Source organism: Pristiophorus japonicus, chromosome 10 (assembly GCF_044704955.1).
Source record: "Pristiophorus japonicus isolate sPriJap1 chromosome 10, sPriJap1.hap1, whole genome shotgun sequence".
Classification (NCBI taxonomy): Eukaryota; Metazoa; Chordata; class Chondrichthyes; family Pristiophoridae; genus Pristiophorus; species Pristiophorus japonicus.
This window is the reverse complement of record NC_091986.1, coordinates 148342245-148365682: the sequence shown is the minus strand read 5'-3', so window position 1 is coordinate 148365682 and position 23438 is coordinate 148342245. Positions and strand designations below refer to the sequence as shown.

General features: G+C 45.5%; 1 long non-coding RNA gene across 1 annotated transcript; it reads right to left on the bottom strand.

Annotated features, from left to right (window-relative positions):
• Nucleotides 1-1376: 1376 nt before the first annotated feature.
• Nucleotides 1377-9513, bottom strand: LOC139274822 (uncharacterized). The gene is made up of 3 exons (XR_011595622.1): nt 9132-9513; nt 8828-8929; nt 1377-1426 (listed from the first exon to the last, which is right to left on the bottom strand). It is a non-coding gene; the product is annotated as an uncharacterized lncRNA (long non-coding RNA).
• Between the last annotated feature and the right edge of the window lie 13925 nt (nt 9514-23438).

Here is a 23438-nt window from a genome sequence, read left to right as displayed (position 1 = left end):
AGGGGAACAGAGTGTTTATCGTTAATCTCAAGAATGGACAGACATGCAGGAAACATGTCGATCAGATAAAGCTGCGGCACACGGATGAATCGTAACAGTCTGAGGAAGACACAATCAATGACCAACCAACCTACCCTCAGTCATCAGAGGACTCCGCTGTCATCAATGAATCTGGACTTTCAATCCCTGACATGGTCATTGCCACTCCCATCAGATCGACTACCCAGCCCCCAGTCATAGCAGACTCAGAACGCTCACCCAAGGCTGGAGTTGAACTGAGATGTTCAACTCGGGAGCGGAAACCCCCGGACTGTCTCAATTTGTAAAAAGACTGTTACTAATATCTTAAAGGGGGATATTGTCATGTATGTATGCTTGGGTTTACTAGCCACAAGGTGGCGCCACTGTCAGAGATCATTGGGCTGTGTGCACGTGTGTGCAGCCCAGGTATAAAAGGCCAGCCATCTTGTAATGTAATGACTTTGGGCCCTAATAAAGTAGAGCCATGTTTGTACCTGTTCGGAGTTTACAGTATTCAGTCTATTCAGTTATTGCATACACAACAGAACCATGTTTGACTTTTGCTCTCACTAAATCAGGGCGCTGAAGATTTCTGCTCAAATAAAATTGTTTACTGTAACTGCATTACTGGAACATTTACAGATAATTATTTGTTCTGTGGCTTTGTGACAATTAGTATTATTACTTTTAATTATTCCTTACCATTTCTCCAAGTTTTTCAACATGATGTGTCAGGTGTTGGAGTTGTTTCATCTGGTAGCACACCTCCTCATAAACATTAGCAGGTAACTGGTTCCCAGTAGGGTTTGAGAGCAGTGAGTTCCCTGTTGAAGAATCAATACTATACATGGATGAGCAGCTGCTTGGTGATATAGCCATTTCTTCACTTCCACATTCTAGGTCAGGTAGGGTTAAAGCAGATTCTGAGCTCCAGAAATTGTTTTGAAGGTCACACCTCACTTTCTCCAGAACATTCTCTGTACTGTGATGAGAAAGTTCCTCTGGCTTTTGGAACTTTGTCATTTCAGAGTGTTCTTTCTCCATCTGCCTTTCTGAATTCTGATAAACAGATTTAATCAAGTGCTGAAGATGGTTCTTGAATTCAGTCTCTCCATGAGTCTTCCATGTTTGAATAGGCATTGTACATCTGGGGTTGATATGAATTGCAGGAAAATTGGAAAATGAAGATGACTTCCTGTTGTTTAATTTTGGGGTTGGTTTTGAGGTGGAGCTGGAGCATCTTTTAGCACTGCGACACTTTTCCTGGTTAGAAGTTGAGAAGGCATTAGGAGAACAGTGGCGTTTCCCCATTTTTGAAGTCATTTTCACGTGATTTTCCATAAGAGTTCAATTATTCTGATTAGTTGTGTGAATATGGGCGGATGAAATATACAGTTTGAATGTTCTGCAAGAAATGAATGTAAATGCTTACTATTGGCAAAATGTGCACTTATTTCTAAAGCTAGTTAAAATGATGCTTGGAACAAGATATTTTGATTAAAACACATTTTATTGAACAAAGCTATTTATCAGCTAACGTGGCATCTTGGCTTCGCTCTGATACATCAGGTGCTAGTTTAGAAAAGTGCTGGGAATTTAGAATAACATTGCCTGGTAACTACTGATTATTGTTGTTTTTTTCTGCATACTCCAGGGAAAACATTTCAGTGGAAATAAAAACAATATTGTTTGCCACTGGTATATCACAAGAACAAAATGCAGTCACATGGTTGAACTGCCTGGAATTATGAGAAATTAGCAAAATGGGTGGGAATTTTAACTGCGAGGGGGATTCCAGTGAGAAACTAAGTTGGCGAGTTAATTTCCCTCCCACCTGCATCCATTCCTAACAGAAGTGCGACATCAACGGGAAGCGGTGGAAAATCACATGGCCCAGAGGCCGCCCGTTAACAACAGGTAAGTGGCGAGATTAGCTGACAGGCTATACCGTAGGTGGGGCGGAAGATTGCAGCAAGGGAGGCCTAAGCTTTCCTGGTAGGGTCTACAGGAGCTCCCACAAAGAAAGTAAAAATGATTTAAAACTTACCTTTGGGGCCCTCTCTGGTCCCAATCCTCTTTGCCACAGTTGGCCTGGCAGGAAACTCACTGTCGCTTGCTGTTCAGGCCGCCTAGTAAAATTTGCCACAGGGTCATGATGACATCATCGGTGTTATGTATTTATGCTTGGGGTCACTAGACACCGAGGGCGCCACTGTCAGAGGTCATTGGGCTGTATGCATGCGTACGCGGTCACTGGTATATAAGCACGGGTACCATGTCATGCGGGTTACTTTCGGCGCGAATAAAGTTGGATCAGGTTTGCACCTGAGGCAGTCTACAGTAACAAGTCTTTTGAGTCATTACATTCATTACATTTGGCGACAAGGTAACTTAAGAACCTTCGCATGTACAATGGGCACTATTGGAATTGTGGAGAGATTCGTGAATGGCGGGGATTAGGCGGATTTTATCGACTGCCTGGATCAGTATTTTGTGGCCAACAAAATGGAGGGAGAAGCTGATGCAATTTGGTGCAGGGCGGTTTTCCTCACCGTTTGTGGTCCAAAAATTTATGGCCTCATGAAGAATCTTCTCTCGCCCTTACGTCCAACGGACAAAGAATACGGGGATTTGTGTGCTTTGATGCGTGACTGTCTTAAGCCAAAAGAGGGGATCATCATCTCATGCTATCGCTTCTACACACATATTTGTGCTGAGAGCCAGGATGTGTCGGGATTCGTTGCCGACCTGCAACGTCTTGCTGAGCCGTGTAAGGTCGGGAACATGTTGGAAGACATGCTGTGAGATTTCTTCGTGATAGGCATCAACCATGATGTGATTCTTCGGAAGTTATTGGCCGAAGAGAAGCTGGATTTGAGCAAGGCCATCGCGACTGCCCAGGCGTGCATGACGACTGATGATAATTTGAGGCAGATATCATCGAAGAGTCGGAGCTCCACGGCAAGTACTGTAAAGATGATTGTGTCGTCATTTAGCAGAGCTGCTTATGACAGAGCCTAGTCGGCTGCTTAAGTGAAACCTGTAGCTGCTCAAAGTCCGCCAACTGGTACGAATCCGATTTCACCCTGTTGGCATTGTGGGGCCAATCATCGGCCTCATCAGCGTCGGTTTAAACAGTACTCCTGTAATGGCTGTTCGAAAGTGGGGCATCTGCAGAGAATGTGCCCACAACTAAACAAGTGTGCTGCCGCTCATCACATTGCTGATGATGACCAGTCCAATGCTGGCCTGGATACACAACCCGGGAAGGAAGTGTATGGTCTGTATTCGTTCTTGGGAAGGAGCCAGCCGATAATCGTTAATGTGAAGCTGAATGGTGTGCCTGTATCAATGGAGCTGGACACAGGTGCGAGTCAGTCGATAATGAGCCAAAGGACATTTGACAAGCTGTGGGACACTGAGGCTGTGAAGCCTAAGCTGAGTCCAGTCAATGCCAAGTTGCGTACTTAGACTAAGGAACTCATACCGGTGATTGGCAATGCAGTAGTCAAGGTGTCATATGACGGTGTGGTTCATGATCTACCATTATGGATCATCCCAGGTAATGGTCCAACGCTGTTGGGCAGGAATTGGCTCGAGAAAATCAAGTGGAATTGGAATGATATCAAAGCATTGCCATCGGTGGATGACACTTGGTGTGCTCAAGTGTTGAAGAAGTTTCCTTTTTTGTTTGAACCAGGCATTGGTAATTTTACTGGAGCCAAGGTGCAGATTCACCTGGATTCTGATGCAAGGCCTATCATAAAGCTCGGTCTGTTCCCTACATGATGAGGAAGAAGGTTGAAATTGAGCGCGACAGACTCCAATGTGAAGGGGTCATATCACCGGTCGAGTTTAACGAGTGGGCCAGTCCTATTGTTCCTGTGTTAAAGAGTGCTGGCACTGTCAGGATTTGTGGAGACTACAAGGTTACGATTAACCGATTTTCAAAACAGGATCAGTACCAGTTACCGAAGGCTGATGACCTGGTAGCCATGCTAGCTAGTGGAAAGTCGTTCACTAAACTGGATCTGATGTTGGCCTATATGACACAGGAGCTTGTCGACACTTTGAAGAAACTCACCTGCATCAACACCCATAAAGGACTGTTTGTCCACAACAGGTGTCCTTTTGGAATTCGTTCGGCTGCAGCCATATTTCAGAGGAATATGGAGAATCTACTGAAGTCCGTTCCTAGAACTGTCGTGTTTCAAGATGACATTCTGGTCACAGGTCCTGGCACTACTGAACATCTGAACAATCTTGAAGAAGTCCTACATCGTCTGGACAAAGTGGGACTCAGGCTGAAATGTTGGAAGTGTGTCTTCATGGCACCTGAAGTTGAATTCCTGGGGAGGAAGATTGCTGCTATGGAATCAGGCCTACTGATTCGAAAACCAAGGCCATCAAAAATGCACCCAGACCTCAGGATGTGACGGAGCTGCTTTCCTTCCTTGGGCTATTCAACTACTTTTGTAATTTCTTACCCAGATTGAGCACTTTGTTAGAGCCACTACACATGCTACTCAGAAAAGGCGACAACTGGGTCTGGGGTGTGTCTCAAGATAGAGCCTTTGAGAAAGCTAAGAATCTGCTCTGTTCAAACAAGTTGCTTGTTCATTATGATCCGTGTAAGCATCTTGTATTGGCCTGTGATGCTTCATCATATGGGATTGGCTGTGTACTCCAACAAGCAAATGAGTCGGGTAAGCTACAACCTGTTGCGTATGCTTTGAGAAGTTTGTCAAAGGCAGAAAGAGCTTACAGCATAGTAGAAAAAGAAGCTTTAGCCTGTGTGTATGGGGTCAAAAAGATGCATCAGTACATATTTGGTCTTCGTTTTGAACTCGAAACGGATCACAAGCCACTCATTTCATTGTTTTCGGAAAACAAAGGTATTAATACCAATGCATCGCCCCATATCCATTGGTGGGCATTGACATTGTCTGCCTATGATTATGTTATTCATCATAGACCTAACACTGAGAATTGTACCGATGCATTGAGTCGTCTGCCGTTGCCCACAACTGAGGTGGAGGCGCCTCAACCTGCAGATCTACTGTTGGTAATGGATGCTTTTGAGAGTGAAGGAACTCCTGTCACTGCTCAACAAATTAGGATCTGGATCAGCCATGACCCTATTTTATCGGTTGTGAAACATTGTGTCCTCAGTGGTGATTGGTCTGCAATACCTATGAAAATGTGTGATGAGACCAAACCTTACAACCGTTGCAAAGATGATCTGTCCATTCAGTCAGATTGTTTACTATGGGGCAATAGTGTTGTTGTGCCTAAGAAAGGTAGAGAAAAATTTGTATGTGAACTACATAGCACTCATCCCGGTATTGTCATGATGAAAGCCATTGCTAGAGCTCATGTATGGTGGCTTGGAATTGACTCTGATCTGGAATCATGTGTGCATCAGTGCAATACTTGCATGCAGCTTAGTAAAGTACAAGTGGAATCTCCGCTGTCTTTGGGTCGTGGCCAGCTAAACCATGGTCGAGGATCCACATCGATTTTGCGGGCCCTTTCCTGGGAAAGATGTTTTTTGTTGTGGTGGATGCATATTCAAAGTGGATAGAGTGTATTATTATGTCATCCAGTACGTCTACAGCTACTATTGAGAGCCTTTGTGTCATGTTTGCTACTCATGGTTTGCCTGACATTGTTGTGAGTGACAACGAATCTTGCTTCACAAGTCTGGAGTTTCAACAGTTCATGAAACTCAATGGTATTAAACATGTGAGGTCAGCACCATTCAAGCCTGCTTCTAATGGTCAAGCAGAGTGTGCTGTTCAAACGATCAAGCAGAGTATGAAATGTGTAACTCAGGATTCACTGCAAACTCGCTTGTCCTGTATACTGCTCATTTACAGGACAGACCTCATACGCTTATTGGGGTCTCCCCTGCTGAACTACTGATGAAAAGAAATCTCAAGACCAAGCTCTCTCTTGTTCATCCCGATTTGAATGATCGTGTTGAAATGTCAAGGTCAGCAAGAGTATCATGATCGGGCGAGTGTGTCACGTGACATCTCTGTCAACGATCCGGTTTATGTACTGAACTATGGTCAAGGTCCAAAGTGGATCGCTGGTACTGTCACAACCACGGAGGGTAACAGAGTGTTTATTGTCGTGCTCAAGAATGGGCAAACATGCAGGAAGCATGTTGATCAGATAAAACTGCGGCACACGGATGAACTGGAACCGCTTAAGGAAGATGCAGTCAGTGACCAACCAACCAATGTTCATTCATCAGAGGACTTTGCTATCATTATTGAAACTGGACCTCCAGTATCTGATGTGGTCATTACCACTCCAATCAGATCGGTTACTCAGCCTTCAGTCACAACTGACTCAGATCGCTCACCTAGAACTGAAGTTGAACTGAGATGATCAACTCGTGAGCGGAAAGTCCCAGACCATATTAATTTGTAAAAAAGACTGATATTAAGATCTTGAAAGGGGATGTTGTTATGTATTTATGCTTGGGGTCACCAGACACCAGGGGGCGCCACTGTTGAAGGTCATCGGGCTGTATGCGCGCATGCGCGGTCACTGGTATATAAGCACGGGTACCATGTCACGCGGGTTACTTTGAACGCGAATAAAGTTAGATCAGGTTTACACCTGAGGCAGTTTACAGTAACAAGTCTTTTGAGTCATTACATTCATTACAATCGGGACCTGACATGCATTGGTCGGGTATCACTGCCATCTCCTCAGGGGAGCAGGGGAAAAATGGAATATGTCAGCTTTCAACATCTCTAGGGCATATAAGTAACTTTAACTGACCCCCAGCCAGTTTCTGCCAGGCGTTTAGGGTTAAAATCACCCCTAATATATAGTGTGAAATGAAAATTAAAAAGTGATGTATACAAGATACAATGACAAAGTGACAGACATAGAGTCACAATAGCAAGGGATCACAATGTGAAAGTGACTGATGCAGAGTCACAATTAAAATGTGCAACAGAATATGTCACAGTATGAAAGGATCAAAAACTTTACTCACAGTTATCCATTCGGATTACCTGTGGAGATACTTAACAGATACAGCATGTCATGATGTATCTATATCTTATTTTATTTATTATAGAGAAAGGGGCTATGTTCACAACCTAAACCATGACATTTCCCAGCACACAGATACTGAAGACAACACTGTGTTTTACACCAACCAAGTTGCATAACTTAAATATATGTTGCAGTGGGGAGACTTTCAACTTGCGACCAAAATGGGTGCCAAGTGAGCAGGGTGTCCGTGTAACTTGCCAGTGATGTCAGCATGAGGCACAAACCCTTTTCAGGTTCATTCCCCATTTAGATTTGATTGACGAGCTATCAGTGTGAATCATGCTAGTAATTGGACAACTCGCTTATTGGGCAGGGGGAGCAATTTTGGACAGGCCCAATGCCAGTTTCTGGTCATTTGCACCTCTTATAAGGAAGGTGCAGTGCTCATTGTGGAGCTCGATTGAAGGTTGCATTGGTACTGGAAGGCACAACATGTTGATTGGGAGTGCACACAGATTCTTCAACAATACCTAGGAAGCTTTAGTGGAGGAAGCAATGAGAAGGAAAAATATCCTATTTCTAACAGAGGAGAAGGGTTCTTTACCATACTGTGAGGGAAGGGTGATTAGAGATGGCTGAGTATGTAAATGTTAGAGGTTTAGCCCCCTCAGACCTGGAAGCAGTGGAAAAAACCTGATCTGGGTTACTGAGGTGAGACTTCCATTAGCAGTCTTGATATTATCAGCATAGCCCTGTACCACTTTACTGTATCAGCATCAATTAAAATCTTAACCTCCCCCACTACACTTCTCTCATCCAATCATTGCTACACCCTTCAATGACCCATCTCCTGCTGCCACTTCCAAATACTGCTCTCACTATTCATGCTCTCCCTTACACACATCTGATGCTTTATCATAATACCAGACAAACTATTCTACCCTCAACCCTCTCCATTACTTAATTAAAAAAACTCATTCAAATTAGTCAAACATGATTTGCCCTTAACTAATCGGTGCTGGTTTTTGTATATTAACCCATAATTTTCTAAGTTCCAATTAATTTGTCCCGCATTATTGTCTCTAAAAGTTTCCCCACCAAAGCTCTAACTTTGGATGTCCTTCTTTTCCTCCTCGTGGGAATGTGTCTAGTCTGTACCCAAACTATCTCCCTATTTGAAGGTCTCCAAATGGTGTCAATTGCTAAAGTAGCTGCTATGGATATCCTGGGCAGAGTGAGAGCAAGAGCTGTTGCAAAGGACAAGGCAGGTGGAAGAATGTCACAGGGTGCTTGGCCCTATAAACATCCATTTCTCTTATCATTTAACGACCTTCCTCATTCAACCTACATTACAGCCTGTAGTGAGCAACCAATGTTTTCAAACAATTTCCTGAAGCTAAAGCTACTAAACCCGTTCACCCATCACCCCTGTGCTCACATTGGCTCCTGGTCCACCAAAGCCCCAATTTTAAAATTCTTATCCTTGTGTTCAAATCCCTCCATGGCCTCGCCCCTCCTTATCTCTGTAATCTCCTCCAACCTTACAACCCTCTGAGAACTCTGTGTTCCTCCAATTCTGGCCTCTTGTGCATATCTGACTTCTTTTGCTCCAACATTGCCAGCTGTGTCTTCGGCCGTCTAAGTCATAGTGCTCTGGAATTCCCTCCCCAAACCTATATAAATGCAAGTCATTGTTGTTGTAATATTGCTCTCCAATAACAGTGTATCTCCAATAGCTACTTAACAGTAGCTAAAATTGTTATAAGTTTCTGGTCCTGTGACGCACCATATTAGTGTCTTGGAACATCCAGATTTGGATTTCAGTCTCGGCTGTTATTTGCACTGTAGCTTCCTCCTCGAGTACTCACCAAAAGAGATAGAGTGGTGACTAGACAGAAGGAATAAATATCAACAGGGGTTTTAGAGTTGCATTGAAGCTCCACAACACAAACAGGAATAAAGATGGAATTTTTAAAACAAAATTTATAGTAATATTTTAATTCAAAGAAAATTATTAATAAAAATACTCACACAAACTAAAAATAAATATTAATAATGTTAAAGGTATAACTAAGCATATAAAACATTACCTCAAATTGTAGTAATTATGAGAATTAGTCAGCTGTTCACACAGAATGTTTTCCTGCAACTAAGGACAACAGTAATAATATTACATTTGTTTCTTAGCAAATTAGTTCTAAGATGATGTCATAACATAAACTGCTGATGATATCATGAGAGTATTTATGACATCACATTAAAGGGCTGAAATTGCTTTCCGCCCCAAACAGGGCGCAGCTACTGGTTTTTTTAGTGGATTCACCGTCCCAATCAATGGGGCGGTGTTTTGTGCGGTTTTGCCCTCTTTTTCCCTCCGGCAGTGTCGGGACGATGAAGTGGGGCTGTGACGGGACGGAAGTTGTGGATGAGCGGGGCGGATGCCAGCGGTCTCATGAGTGCCGTGCTGACCATGTTAGCGCAACGCTTATGACGTCAGCGCGACACAGATGTGCCACGTAGCGCTGACGCGCCACAACGTCCCTCCCCTTCTGTTAAAGGGGAGGGCCGCTGCGACCTCTGCAGCCACTTCAGTGGCACCCACTGGGCCACCAGGAAGGTTTCGGCCGGGCCAGTGGCCCAAGAGGAGATGCCGGGCTGCCTGTTGGTGGCCCGACTGAAACCATGGGCACCATTGTTGGGCCGACCTGGCAATCCGCTGACAATTAAAATAAGATGGCGTCTGTGTCAGCGCGCCCTCCCCTTTAAGGGTGGACAAGTCGCCCAGGCACACACAGCTTCCCGTAGGAGAAAGCTGACAGTGGCAGTGACTGGCAGCCAATCCGCTCCCGTGGTGCAATTCCGCGCAGGGCAATTCCCCATGAGGTAATTTCCCGCGCTGGGCAGAAAGCGGGTCACCGCCGGGAGGTGTGGGGTCGGCGTGTGCCCAACAGGGCAGCAGCACGGACAGCGCGGAAACCCGTTCTCGCTGCTCCCGTCCCAGGGGCAATTTAGAGCAGGTCAACCCATCCGTCTGCCCCCGTCGGTAAGGCCGATGCACTCCTCTTCGAGGTGGTAATGGAGCATGGGGGGGGGGGGGGAGGGGGCGCAATTCTGGGACCTAAATGTTTTTAAAAAGTACGTGACTGCTGCCAACGAACCGGAAGTAGTTGTGCATGCGCAGTTCCAATGTTTATTTTGTTTGTTGTCGCTAGACTTCCCAGAATGAGGAATAAAGAGGTGGATTTCAAGAATTCTGTTAGAACCGTTAATTTTAAATAAGGACACGACTGCTGACAACGAACTGGAAGCGTTCTGCATATGCACGCTGCTGGTTCGTCATGGGACCAGGTTCGCTAAAAAAAAATGTAAATCCAGGAAGGGAGACGATGTTGTAGAGAAAGCTGTGAAAATTTTAAAAAGCCATGAAGGGAGCGGGCTGGTGAAAAATCCAGGAAATTTTTGAAAATTCGTGAACATAAGAACATAAGAAATAGGAGTTGAGCCTGCTCTGCCATTCAATAAGATCATGGCTGATCTGATCTTGGCCTCAACTCCACTTTCCTGCCTCTTCCCCATAACCCTTGACTCCCCTATCATTCAAAAACCTGTCTATTTCTACATTAAATATATTCAAAGACCCAGCCTCAACAGCTCTCTGAAGTAGAAAAAGCCAAAGATTCACGACCTTCTGAGAGAAGAAATTCCTCCTTATCTCCGTTTTAAATGGGTGGCCCCTTATTCTGAAACTATGCCCCTTAGTTCTAGATTCCAACACGAGGCAAAATGTCTTCTCTGCATCTACTCTGTCAAGCCCCCACATAATCTTATATGTTTCAATAAGATCACCTCTCATTCTTCTAAACTCCAATGAGTATAGGCCCAACCTGCTCAACCTTTCTTCATAAGACAACCCCATCATCTCAAGAATCAACCTCGTGAACCTTCTCTGAACTGCCTCCAATGCAAGTGTATCTCTCCTTAAATAAGGAGACCAAAATTGTACGCAGTATTCTAGGTCTCACCAATACCCTGTATAGTTGTAGCAAGACTTCCCTACATTTATACTCCAGCCCCTTTGCAATAAAGGCCAACATTCCATTTGCCTTCCTAATTACTTGCTGTACCTGCATACTAACCTTTAGGGCTAGAACCTCCACTTTTTTTGCATACTGAACGCCCATTTTACCACTGAAATGATGTATAACACCCATATATCGCCCATTTTGGCACAAATGGAAACTGACAGACATTTTTAGGAAACTTATCATCGAGCGTTACATTCCCCATGTGCTTAACGTCGAGAAAAAATATTACCACCCGCCCACTTTTTTAGGCGGAATCATCAGAATGGGCGAAATCAACGCCCAGCGTCACTTTCCACACGGAATTAACGCCGAGATTCAATAATACTGCCTGGCCACTTTTTTTTGTCGTAAAGAGCACATTTGGCGAAATTAACGCCCAGCAGATCGCCCACTGTCACTTTCACCACCTCGCACACTTATCGCCCACAATATTGCTCACCCAAAAAACCGCCCAGAAAAAGTGGAACTGTTCTGAATGAACGCCAGCGGTGTGGGTGACATTTGCTAAATCGCAGGTGATTGCATTAACTCTGGAGTTCTTCTCAGGTGAAGTGACCATCTCAGCAGACATATTTTCAGACTCTGCACTATTGGGGGTTTACTCTAGGTGTATTTTAGTGGGGAAATCATTGCTTCTGATCAATTGCTATGATACTTTTAATGCAATGGGGCCAGCCATTTCTCAGCCTGCATCGATTAATACGCAGATGCTGCAGAATGCAGATGGCTCAATGTGTCATGCACATCATTATTTCTCCAATTTAAGACATGCAAGAATGAGGAGGAGGGCCAGACCATACACACCCCGCACGTACAAGGAAAAAAGGTCTTACCTCGACGTGTCCGACCACACCTGCCTTCGGAGACTGCGCTTCCACAAGGTGGTGATCAATGAAATATGTGAGCTCATCAGGCCACATACGCAGCCTGTCATCAGGACATCAGTGTCGGTCAAAGTCAAGGTCACCGCGGCACTGTCTTTCTACGCGTCCAGTTCCTTTTGGGCCTCCGCGGTCGAGATTTGCACTCTGTCTCACCATGCCATCAATCGCTGCATTAGACAGGTCAAGGAGGCCCTGAACGTGAGAAAGATGGACTTTATCAGCTTCCCCATGACCACGGAGGCTCAGACTGACAGGGCTGGAGCATTCTACCACATTGCTCAGTTCCCCAGGGTGCAGGGAGCTATACAGTGCACTCACATCACCATGCGGCCACCTTCTCAGGACCCGGAGCTTTTTCGTAATACAAAAGGATTTGACTCCCTGAAGGTCCAACTTGTTGTTGACCTGTCATGTATGTATGCTTGGGTTTACTAGCCACCAGGTGGCGCCACTGTCGGAGGTCATTGGGCTGTGCGCACGTGTGTGTGGCCCAGGTATAAAAGGCCAGCCATCTTGTAATGTAATCACTTTGGGCCCTAATAAAGTAGAGCCAGGTTTGTACCTGTTCAGAGTTTACAGTATTCAGTCTATTGAGTTATTGCATACACAACATTTGGTGACGAGGTAACAAGAACCTTCGCATGCAAAAATGAGCACAATTGGAATTCTGGAGTGATTCGTGGCGGGAGAAGATTGGGCAGACTTTGTAGCCCGCTTGAACCAGTACTTCGTGGCCAACAAAATGGAGAAAGAGACAGACGCAGTTCGGCGCCGGGCGGTCCTCCTCACGGTTTGCGGTCCGAAAATCGATGGACTCAAAGAATCTCCTCTCGCCCTTAAGTCCAACGGACAAGGACTATGAAACATTGTGTGCTCTGGTATGTGATCATCTCAAACCAGATGAAGGCATCATCATCTCAAGATATCGATTCTATACGCACGGTCGTTCTGAGGGCCAGGATGTATCGGAATTCGTTGCTGACCTAAGACGAATAGTTGGACGGTGTAAGTTCTAAACTGCATTGGCAGACATGCTGCGGGACTCCTTTGTAATCGGCATCAACCACGAGGTGATCCTGCATCAGCTACTAGTGATGGAGGCGCTGGATTTGAGCAAGGCCATAGCGATTGCCCAATTATGCATGACGATGGACAAAAGCTTAAAGCAGATTGACTCTGGATCAGTTCCTATGGAGTGGAGGGTAGCCAATGTAACCCCACTTTTTAAAAAAGGAGGGAGAGAGAAAACAGGGAATTATAGACCGGTCAGCCTGACCTCAGTAGTGGGTAAAATGATGGAATCAATTATTAAGGATGTCATAGCAGTGTATCTGGAAAATGGTGACATGATAGGTCCAAGTCAGCATGGATTTGTGAAAGGGAAATCATGCTTGACAAATCTTCTGGAATTTTTTGAGGATGTTTCCAGTAAAGTGGACAAAGGAGAACCAGTTGATGTGGTATATTTGGACTTTCAGAAGGCTTTCGACAAGGTCCCACACAAGAGATTAATGTGCAAAGTTAAAGCACATGGGATTGGGGGTAGTGTGCTGACGTGGATTGAGAACTGGTTGTCAGACAGGAAGCAAAGAGTAGGAGTAAACGGGTACTTTTCAGAATGGCAGGCAGTGACTAGTGGAGTGCCGCAAGGTTCTGTGCTGGGGCCCCAGCTGTTTACATTGTACATTAATGATTTAGACGAGGGGATTAAATGCAGTATCTCCAAATTTGCGGATGATACTAAGTTGGGTGGCAGTGTGAGCTGCGAGGAGGATGCTATTAGGCTGCAGAGTGACTTGGATAGGTTAGGTGAGTGGGCAAATGCATGGCAGATGAAGTATAATGTGGATAAATGTGAGGTTATCCACTTTGGTGGTAAAAACAGAGAGACAGACTATTATTTGAATGGTGACAGATTAGGAAAAGGGAAGGTGCAACGAGACCTGGGTGTCATGGTACATCAGTCATTGAAGGTTGGCATGCAGGTACAGCAGGCGGTTAAGAAAGCAAATGGCATGTTGGCCTTCATAGCGAGGGGATTTGAATACAGGGGCAGGGAGGTGTTGCTACAGTTGTACAGGGCCTTGGTGAGGCCACACCTGGAGTATTGTGTACAGTTTTGGTCTCCTAACTTGAGGAAGGACATTCTTGCTATTGAGGGAGTGCAGCGAAGGTTCACCAGACTGATTCCCGGGATGGCGGGACTGACCTATCAAGAAAGATTGGATCAATTGGGATTGTATTCACTGGAGTTCAGAAGAATGAGAGGGGACCTCATAGAAACGTTTAAAATTCTGACGGGTTTAGACAGGTTAGATGCAGAAAGAATGTTCCCAATGTTGGGGAAGTCCAGAACCAGGGGTCACAGTCTGAGGATAAGGGGTAAGCCATTTAGGACCGAGATGAGGAGAAACTTCTTCACCCAGAGAGTGGTGAACCTGTGGAATTCTCTACCACAGAAAGTAGTTGAGGCCAATTCACTAAATATATTCAAAAGGGAGTTAGATGAAGTCCTTACTACTCGGGGGATCAAGGGTTATGGCGAAAAAGCAGGAAGGGGGTACTGAAGTTTCATGTTCAGCCATGAACTCATTGAATGGCGGTGCAGGCTAGAAGGGCTGAATGGCCTGCTCCTGCACCTATTTTCTATGTTTCTATGTTTCTATATCATTGGAAAATCAGAACTCGGCAAGTACTATAAACAAGATAGTATCGTTGTTTGGCAGAGCTGCATATGGCAGGGCCTACCCAACTGCGTACATGAAACCTGTGGCTGCTCAAAAGTCTGCCAACGGGAAGGAATCCGATATCACCGTGTTGGCGTTGTGGAGGAAATCATCGGCATCATCAATCTCAGTTTAAACAGGATATTTGTAAAGGCAGTTCAAGAGTGGGGCATCTCCAGCGCATGTGTCCACAACTGAGCAAGAATGCTGCGATATACCACATGGAGGATGATGACCAGTTTAGCGCGGATCCGGATATGCAATCCGAGATACCAGAGGAGGAAGTGTATGGACTGTATTCACTCCTAACAAAGAGCCAACCGATAATGATTAATGTAAAACTTAATGGTGTGTCGGTATCGATGGAATTGGACACGGGTGCGAGTCAATCAATAATAAACCAGAGGACATTCGACAGGCTGTGGGATACTAAGGCTGTGAAGCCCAAGCTGAGTCCCAGTCAATGCCAAGATGCGTATGTACACTAAAGAGCTCATAACGGTGATTGGCAGTGCAGCAATCAAGGTGTCTTATGATGGTGCGGTTCACGATTTACCGTTATGGATTGTTCAAGGCTTTTGACAAGGTCTCGCACAAGAGATTAGAAACATAGAAACATAGAAAATAGGTGCAGGAGCAGGCCATTCAGCCCTTCTAGCCTGCACCGCCATTCAATGAGTTCATGGCTGAACATGAAACTTCAGTACCCCCTTCCTGCTTTCTCGCCATAACCCTTGATCCCCGAGTAGTAAGGACTTCATCTAACTCCCTTTTGAATATATTTAGTGAATTGGCCTCAACTACTTTCTGTGGTAGAGAATTCCACAGGTTCACCACTCTCTGGGTGAAGAAGTTTCTCCTCAGCTCGGTCCTAAATGGCTTACCCCTTATCCTCAGACTGTGACCCCTGGTTCTGGACTTCCCCAACATTGGGAACATTCTTCCTGCATCTAACCTGTCTAAACCCGTCAGAACTTTAAACGTTTCTATGAGGTCCCCTCTCATTCTTCTGAACTCCAGTGAATACAAGCCCAGTTGATCCAGTCTTTCTTGATAGGTCAGTCCCGCCATCCCGGGAATCAGTCTGGTGAATCTTCGCTGCACTCCCTCAATAGCAAGAATGTCCTTCCTCAAGTTAGGAGACCAAAACTGTACACAATACTCCAGGTGTGGCCTCACCAAGGCCCTGTACAACTGTAGCAACACCTCCCTGCCCCTCCCCTCGCTATGAAGGCCAACATGCCATTTGCTTTCTTAACCGCCTGCTGTACCTGCATGCTAACCTTCAATGACTGATGTACCATGACACCCAGGTCTCGTTGCACCTTCCCTTTTCCTAATCTGTCACCATTCAGATAATAGTCTGTCTCTCTGTTTTTACCACCAAAGTGGATAACCTCACATTTATCCACATTATACTTCATCTGCCATGCATTTGCCCACTCACCTAACCTATCCAAGTCACTCTGCAGCCTAATAGCATCCTCCTCGCAGCTCACACTGCCACCCAACTTAGTGCCATCCGCAAATTTGGAGATACTGCATTTAATCCCCTCGTCTAAATCATTAATGTACAATGTAAACAGCTGGGGCCCCAGCACAGAACCTTGCGGCACCCCACTAGTCACTGCCTGCCATTCTGAAAAGTACCCGTTTACTCCTACTCTTTGCTTCCTGTCTGACAACCAGTTCTCAATCCACGTCAGCACACTACCCCCAATCCCCAATCCCATGTGCTTTAACTTTGCACATTAATCTCTTTTGTGGGACCTTGTCGAAAGCCTTCTGAAAGTCCAAATATACCACATCAACTGGTTCTCCTTTGTCCACTTTACTGGAAACATCCTCAAAAAATTCCAGAAGATTTGTCAAGCATGATTTCCCTTTCACAAATCCATGCTGACTTGGACCTATCATGTCACCATTTTCCAGATGCACTGCTATGACATCCTTAATAATTGATTCCATCATTTTACCCACTACTGAGGTCAGACTGACCGGTCTATAATTCCCTGTTTTCTCTCTCCCTCCTTTTTTAAAAAGTGGGGTTACATTGGCTACCCTCCACTCAATAGGAACTGATCCAGAGTCAATGGAATGTTGGAAAATGACTGTCAATGCATCCGCTATTTCCAAGGCCACCTCCTTAAGTACTCTGGGATGCAGTCCATCAGGCCCTGGGGATTTATCGGCCTTCAATCCCATCAATTTCCCCAACACAATTTCCCGACTAATAAAGATTTCCCTCAGTTCCCCCTCCTTACTAGACCCTCTGACCTCTTTTATATCCGGAAGGTTGTTTGTATCCTCCTTAGTGAATACCGAACCAAAGTACTTGTTCAATTGGTCTGCCATTTCTTTGTTCCCCGTTATGACTTCCCCTGATTCTGACTGCAGGGGACCTACGTTTGTCTTTACTAACCTTTTTCTCTTTACATACCTATAGAAACTTTTGCAATCCACCTTAATGTTCCCTGCAAGCTTCTTCTCGTACTCCATTTTCCCTGCCCTAATCAAACCCTTTGTCCTCCTCTGCTGAGTTCTAAATTTCTCCCAGTCCCCAGGTTCGCTGCTATTTCTGGCCAATTTGTATGCCACTTCCTTGGCTTTAATACTATCCCTGATTCCCTAGATAGCCACGGTTGAGCCACCTTCCCTTTTTTATTTTTACGCCAGACAGGAATGTACAATTGTTGTAATTCATCCATGCGGTCTCTAAATGTCTGCCATTGCCCATCCACAGTCAACCCCCTAAGTATCATTCGCCAATCTATCCTAGCCAATTCACGCCTCATACCTTCAAAGTTACCCTTCTTTAAGTTCTGGACCATGGTCTCTGAATTTACTGTTTCATTCTCCATCCTAATGCAGAAATCCACCATATTATGGTCACTCTTCCCCAAGGGGCCTCGCACAATGAGATTGCTAATTAATCCTCTCTCATTACACAACACCTAATCTAAGATGGCCTCCCCCCTAGTTGGTTCCTCAACATATTGGTCTAGAAAACCATCCCTTATGCACTCCAGGAAATCCTCCTCCACCGTATTGCTTCCAGATTGGTGTACAAAATCAAAGCGCATGGTACTGGGGGTAATATACTGACATGGATAGAGGACTGGTTGGCAGACAGGAAGCAGAGAGTCAGGATAAACGGGTCCTTTTCAGAATGGCAGGCACTGATTAGTGGGGTGCCGCAGGGCTCAGTGCTAGGACCCCAGCTCTTTACAATATACATTAATGATTTGGATGAAGGAATAGAGTGTAATATCTCCAAGTTTGCAGATAACACTAAACTGGGTGGCAGTGTGAGCTGTGAGGAGGATGCTAAGAGGCTGCAGGGTGACTTGGACAGATTAGGTGAGTGGGCAAATACATGGCAGATGCAGTATAATGTGGATAAATGTGAGGTTATCCATTTTGGGGGCAAAAACATGAAGGCAGAATATTATCTGAATGGCAGCAGACTAGAAAAAGGGGAGGTGCAACGAGACCTGGGTGTCATGGTTCATCAGTCACTGAAAGTGGGCACGCAGGTACAGCAGGCGGTAAAGAAGGCAAATGGTATGTTGGCCTTCATAGCTAGGGGATTTGAATATAGGAGCAGGGAGGTCTTACTGCAGTTGTACAGGGCCTTAGTGAGGCCTCACCTGGAATATTGTGTTCAGTTTTGGTCTCCTAGTCTGAGGAAGGACGTTCTTGCTATTGAGGGAGTGCAGCGAAGGTTCACCAGACTGATTCCAGGGATGGCTGGGCTGTCATATGAGGAGAGACTGGATCAACTGGGCCTTTATTCACTGGCGTTTAGAAGGATGAGAGGGGATCTCATAGAAACATATAAGATTCTGACGGAACTGGACAGGTTAGATGCGGGATGAATGTTCTCGATGTTGGTGAAGTCCAGAACCAGGGGACATAGTCTTAGGATAAGGGGCAGGCCATTTAGGACTGAGATGAGGAGAAACTTCTTCACTCAGAGAGTTGTTGACTTGTGGAATTCCCTGCCGCAGAGAGTTGTTGATGCCAGTTCATTGGATATATTCAAGAGGGAGTTAGATATGGCCCTTACGGTTAAGGGGATCAAGAGGTATGGAGAGAAAACAGGAAAGGGGTACTGCAGGAATGATCAGCCATGATCTTATTGAATGGCGGTGCAGGCTCGAAGGGCTGAATGGCCTACTCCTGCACCTATTTTCTATGTTTCTATGTTTCCAGGCAATGTTCCAACGCTGTTCGGCAGGAACTGGTTCGAAAAAAATCAAATCGAACTGGAACGATATCAAAGCGTTGTCGTCGGAGGAGGATACTCCATGTGCTCAAGTGCTGAGCAAGTTCCCCTCACTGTTTGAACCAGGCATCGACAATTTCACATGAGCCAATGTGCAGATCCACGTGGACTCAGATGCAAGACCCATCCATCATAAAACTCGGGTAGTTCCGTACATGATGAAGGAGAAGGTCAAAATCGAACTGGATAGACTCCATCATGGAGGGGTCATATCACCAGTCGAATTTAACGAATGGGCCAGCCCCATTGTTCCCATGTTGAAAAGTGATGGCACTGTCAGGACTTGTGGAGACTACAAGGTTACGATCAACTGAGTTTCGAAACAGGATCAATACCTGTTACCGAAGGCTGATGACCTGTTTGTAATGCTAGCCGGGGGGAAGTTGTTCACAAAACTGGATCTGACGTTGGCCTACATGACACAGGCGCTGGTCGACACGTTGAAGAAACTTACGTGCATCGACACTCATAAACATAGAAACATAGAAACATAGAAAATATGTGCGGGAGTAGGCCATTCGGCCCTTCGAGCCTGCACCGCCTTGCAATGAGTTCATGGCTGAACATGCAACCTCAGTACCCCATTCCTGCTTTCTCGCCATACCCTTTGATCCCCCTAGTAGTAAGGACTACATCAAACTCCTTTTTGAATATATTTAGTGAATAAAGGACTGTTTATCTACAACAGGTGCCCTTTTGGAATTCGCTCGGCTGCAGCCATATTTCAGAGGAACATGGAGTGTCTGCTAAGTCCCTCCCCAGAACCGTCGTGTTCCAAGATGACATCCTGGTCATAGGTCGTGACACCGCCGAACATCTAAACAACCTGGAAGAGGTTCTACATTGTCTGGACAAAGTAGGACTCAGACCAAAACGCTCGAAGTGCGTCTTCATGGCACCAGAAGTCAAATTCCTGGGGAGGAAAATTGCTGCTGACAGTATCAGGCCCACGGACTCGAAAACCAAAGCCATCAAAAATGCACCCAAGCCTCAGAATGTGATAGAGCTGCGTTCAGTCCTTGGTCTACTCAACTACTTCGTTAATTTCTTACCTGGATTGAGCACCTTATTAGAGCCACTGCACTGCTAAGAAAAGGCGACAACTGGGTTTGGGATGCATCGCAAGATAGAGCTTTTGAGAAAGCTACTAATCTGCTTTGCTCTAACAAGCTGCTGGTACATTATGATCCGTGTAAGCGTCTAGTATTGGCCTGTGATGCTTCATCATATGGAGTTGGTTGCGTGCTCCAACAAGCTAATGAGTCGGGTAAATTACAAACTGTTGCATATGATTCAAAAAGTTTGTCAAAGGCGGAAATAGCCTACAGCATGGTAGAGAAAGAAGCACTAGCCTGTGTGTATGGGGTTAAAAGGATGCATCAGTACCTGTTTGGTCTTCTGTTTGAACTGGAAACAGATCGAAGCCACTCATTTAATTGTTTTCGAAAAACAAAGGTATCAATACCAATGCATCATCCCGCATCCAGAGGTGGGCGCTGACATTATCTGCCTATGATTATGACATTCGCCATAGACATGGCACTGAGAATTGTGCCGATGCATTGAGCCGTCTGCCGTTGCCCACACCAGAGGTGGAAACGCCACAACTGGCAGACCTACTGTTAATCATGGATGCTTTTGAAATTGAAGGAACCCCTGTTACGGCCCAACAAGTTAAGACTTGGATCAGCCAGGACCCGATATTATCGGTTGTGAAACGTTGTATCCTTAGTGGTGATTGATCTGCCATTCCCAAGCAAATGTGTGAGGAGACCAAACCTATATCCATCGCAGAGAGGAACTATCCATTCAGTCAAATTGTTTAATAGAAACATAGAAAATAGGTGCAGGAGTAGGCCATTCAGCCCTTCGAGCCTGCACCACCATTTAATGAGTTCATGGCTGAACATGCAACTTCAGTACCCCATTCCTGCTTTCTCGCCATACCCCTTGATCCCCCTAGTAGTAAGGACTTCATCTAACTCCTTTTTGAATATATTTAGTGAATTGGCCTCAACAACTTCCTGCCATAGAGAATTCCACAGGTTCACCACTCTCTGGGTGAAGAAGTTACTGTGGGGTAATCGTGCTGTTATGCCCAAGAAAGGCATGATCTACATAGCACGCATCCCAGTATTATCATGATGAAAGCCATTGCCAGTTCTCATGTATGGTGGCCTGGAATTGACTCTGATCTGGAATCATGTGTGCATCAGTGCAACACTTGCATGCAGCTTAGTAAAGCACCAGAGGAATCGCCGCTGAGTCTGTGGTCGTGGCCATCTAAACCATGGTCCAGGATCCACATCGACTTTACAGGTCCCTTCTTGGGAAAGATGTTCTTAGTTGTGGTGGATGCTTATTCCAAGTGGACAGCTACCATTGAGAGCCTTCATGTTTGCTACGCATGGTCTGCCTGACATCGTTGTAAGCGACAACGGATCTTGTTTCACCAGTATGGAGTTTCAAGAGTTCATGAAACTCAATGGTATCAAACATGTGAGGTCAGTACCATTCAGACCCACATCTAATGGACAAGCAGAGCGTGCAGTCCAAACCACCAAGCAGAGTATGAAACGTGTAACTCAAGGTTCACTGCAAACTCACTTGACACGCATATTGCTTAGTTACAGTTCAAGACCCCATATGCTTCCCGGGGTCTCCCCTGCTGAACTATTTATGAAGAGAGGTCTCAAGACCAGGCTATCTCTTGTCCACCCTGACTTGAATAATCGTGTCGAATACAGACGTCAAAGTCAGCAAGGGTATCAAGATCGCGCTACTGTGTCACGCGACATTTCTATCAATGATCCTGTGTATGTACTGAATTATGGTCAAGGTTCTAAATGGATTGCCGGTACTGTTACGGCCAAGGAGGATAACAGAGTGTTTATCGTTAAGCTCAAGAATGGGTAGACATGCAGGAAACATGTCGCTCAGATAAAGCTGTGGCACACGGATGAACCGTAACAGTCTGAGGAAGACACAATTAGTGACCAACCAACCTACCCTCAGTCATCAGAGGACTCCGCTGTCATCAATGAATCTAAACTTTCAATCACTGACATGGTCAATGAATCTGGGCTTTCAATCCCTGACGTGGTCATTGCCACTTTTGTCAGATCGGCTACCCAGCCCCCAGTCATAACAGACTCAGAACGCTCACCCAAGGCTGGAGTTGAACTGAGATGTTCAACGCAGGAGCGGAAACCCCCGGACTGTCTCAATTTGTAAAAAGACTGTTACTAATATCTTAAAGAGGGATATTGTCATACATGTATGCTTGGATTTACTAGCCACCAGGTGGCACCACTGTCGGAGGTCATTGGGCTGTGCGCAGGTGTGCGCGGCCCAGGTATAAAAGGCCAGCCATCTTGTAATGTAATCACTTTGGGTCCTAATAAAGTAGAGCCAGGTTTGTACCTGTTCGGAGTTTACAGTATTCAGTCTATTGAGTTATTGCATACACAACATGAGCACAACCAGATCATACTGGCAGTGAATGCCAAATGTCTGGGCACCTTCAATAAGCCTCACATCCTGTGTGAGAGCGCTGTCTCTGACATCTTTAAGAGTCAGCCACAAGGACAATGCGAGATGCTTGGTGATAACCGATATGGCCTAGCCACCTGGCTGATGATCCCCCTGCGTGACACCCACACCGAGGCCAAGAAGCGATACAACCAGAGCCACAGAGACATACGCAATGTGGTCCAGAAAACAATAACTGTGCTTAAGCAGCGCTTCAGATGTCTTGACCACTCAGGAGAGGAGCTACAATACAACCCTGAGTAGGTAAATTCGTGGTCGTGTGCTCGATGCTGCACAAACTGGCTAACAGGAGGGGCCAAGAATTGCCAGAAGGCACTTATGCTCCACCTCAGGAGAGAGAGGAAGAGGACGACGAGGGGCTGGACGCTGACCTAGGGCCAGACAATCAGGCTGGCTCTGCAACCATGCCCACGGCCCCCTCCAGACCGCAGGAAAGGGCCTGTGGTAGCTACATAGCTGCAAGTCTCTTACGTGAGGAACTGATATCTGAATGATTTGCCTGAAAGACCGTTGATGTGAGTCACAAAGCTGACACACTGCTGTGTGTGTGCAGCTCAGACATCAATGGTGCCCATCACCTTGGTGCCAGTTAAAGTTTACGTTGATTGAAGTTAAGTTGTATTTAACCCTTTCATGTTAAGGAATTACCAGTGTGTACCAGTCCAGCTATCTGAGACAATGCGCAACAAGGTTATGTTCAATAAAAAAATTTTATCCCAACATTGGTCTGAAATCATAAGTATCATGGGCAAAATCACCCAACCCCCGCCCCACTTTTTCTACCATTGACATCAATCAAATGTTCAACATGACCAGCAACACAGAATACAAAGGCAAAGCAGGAGAGTGGTCCCCAGCCCCC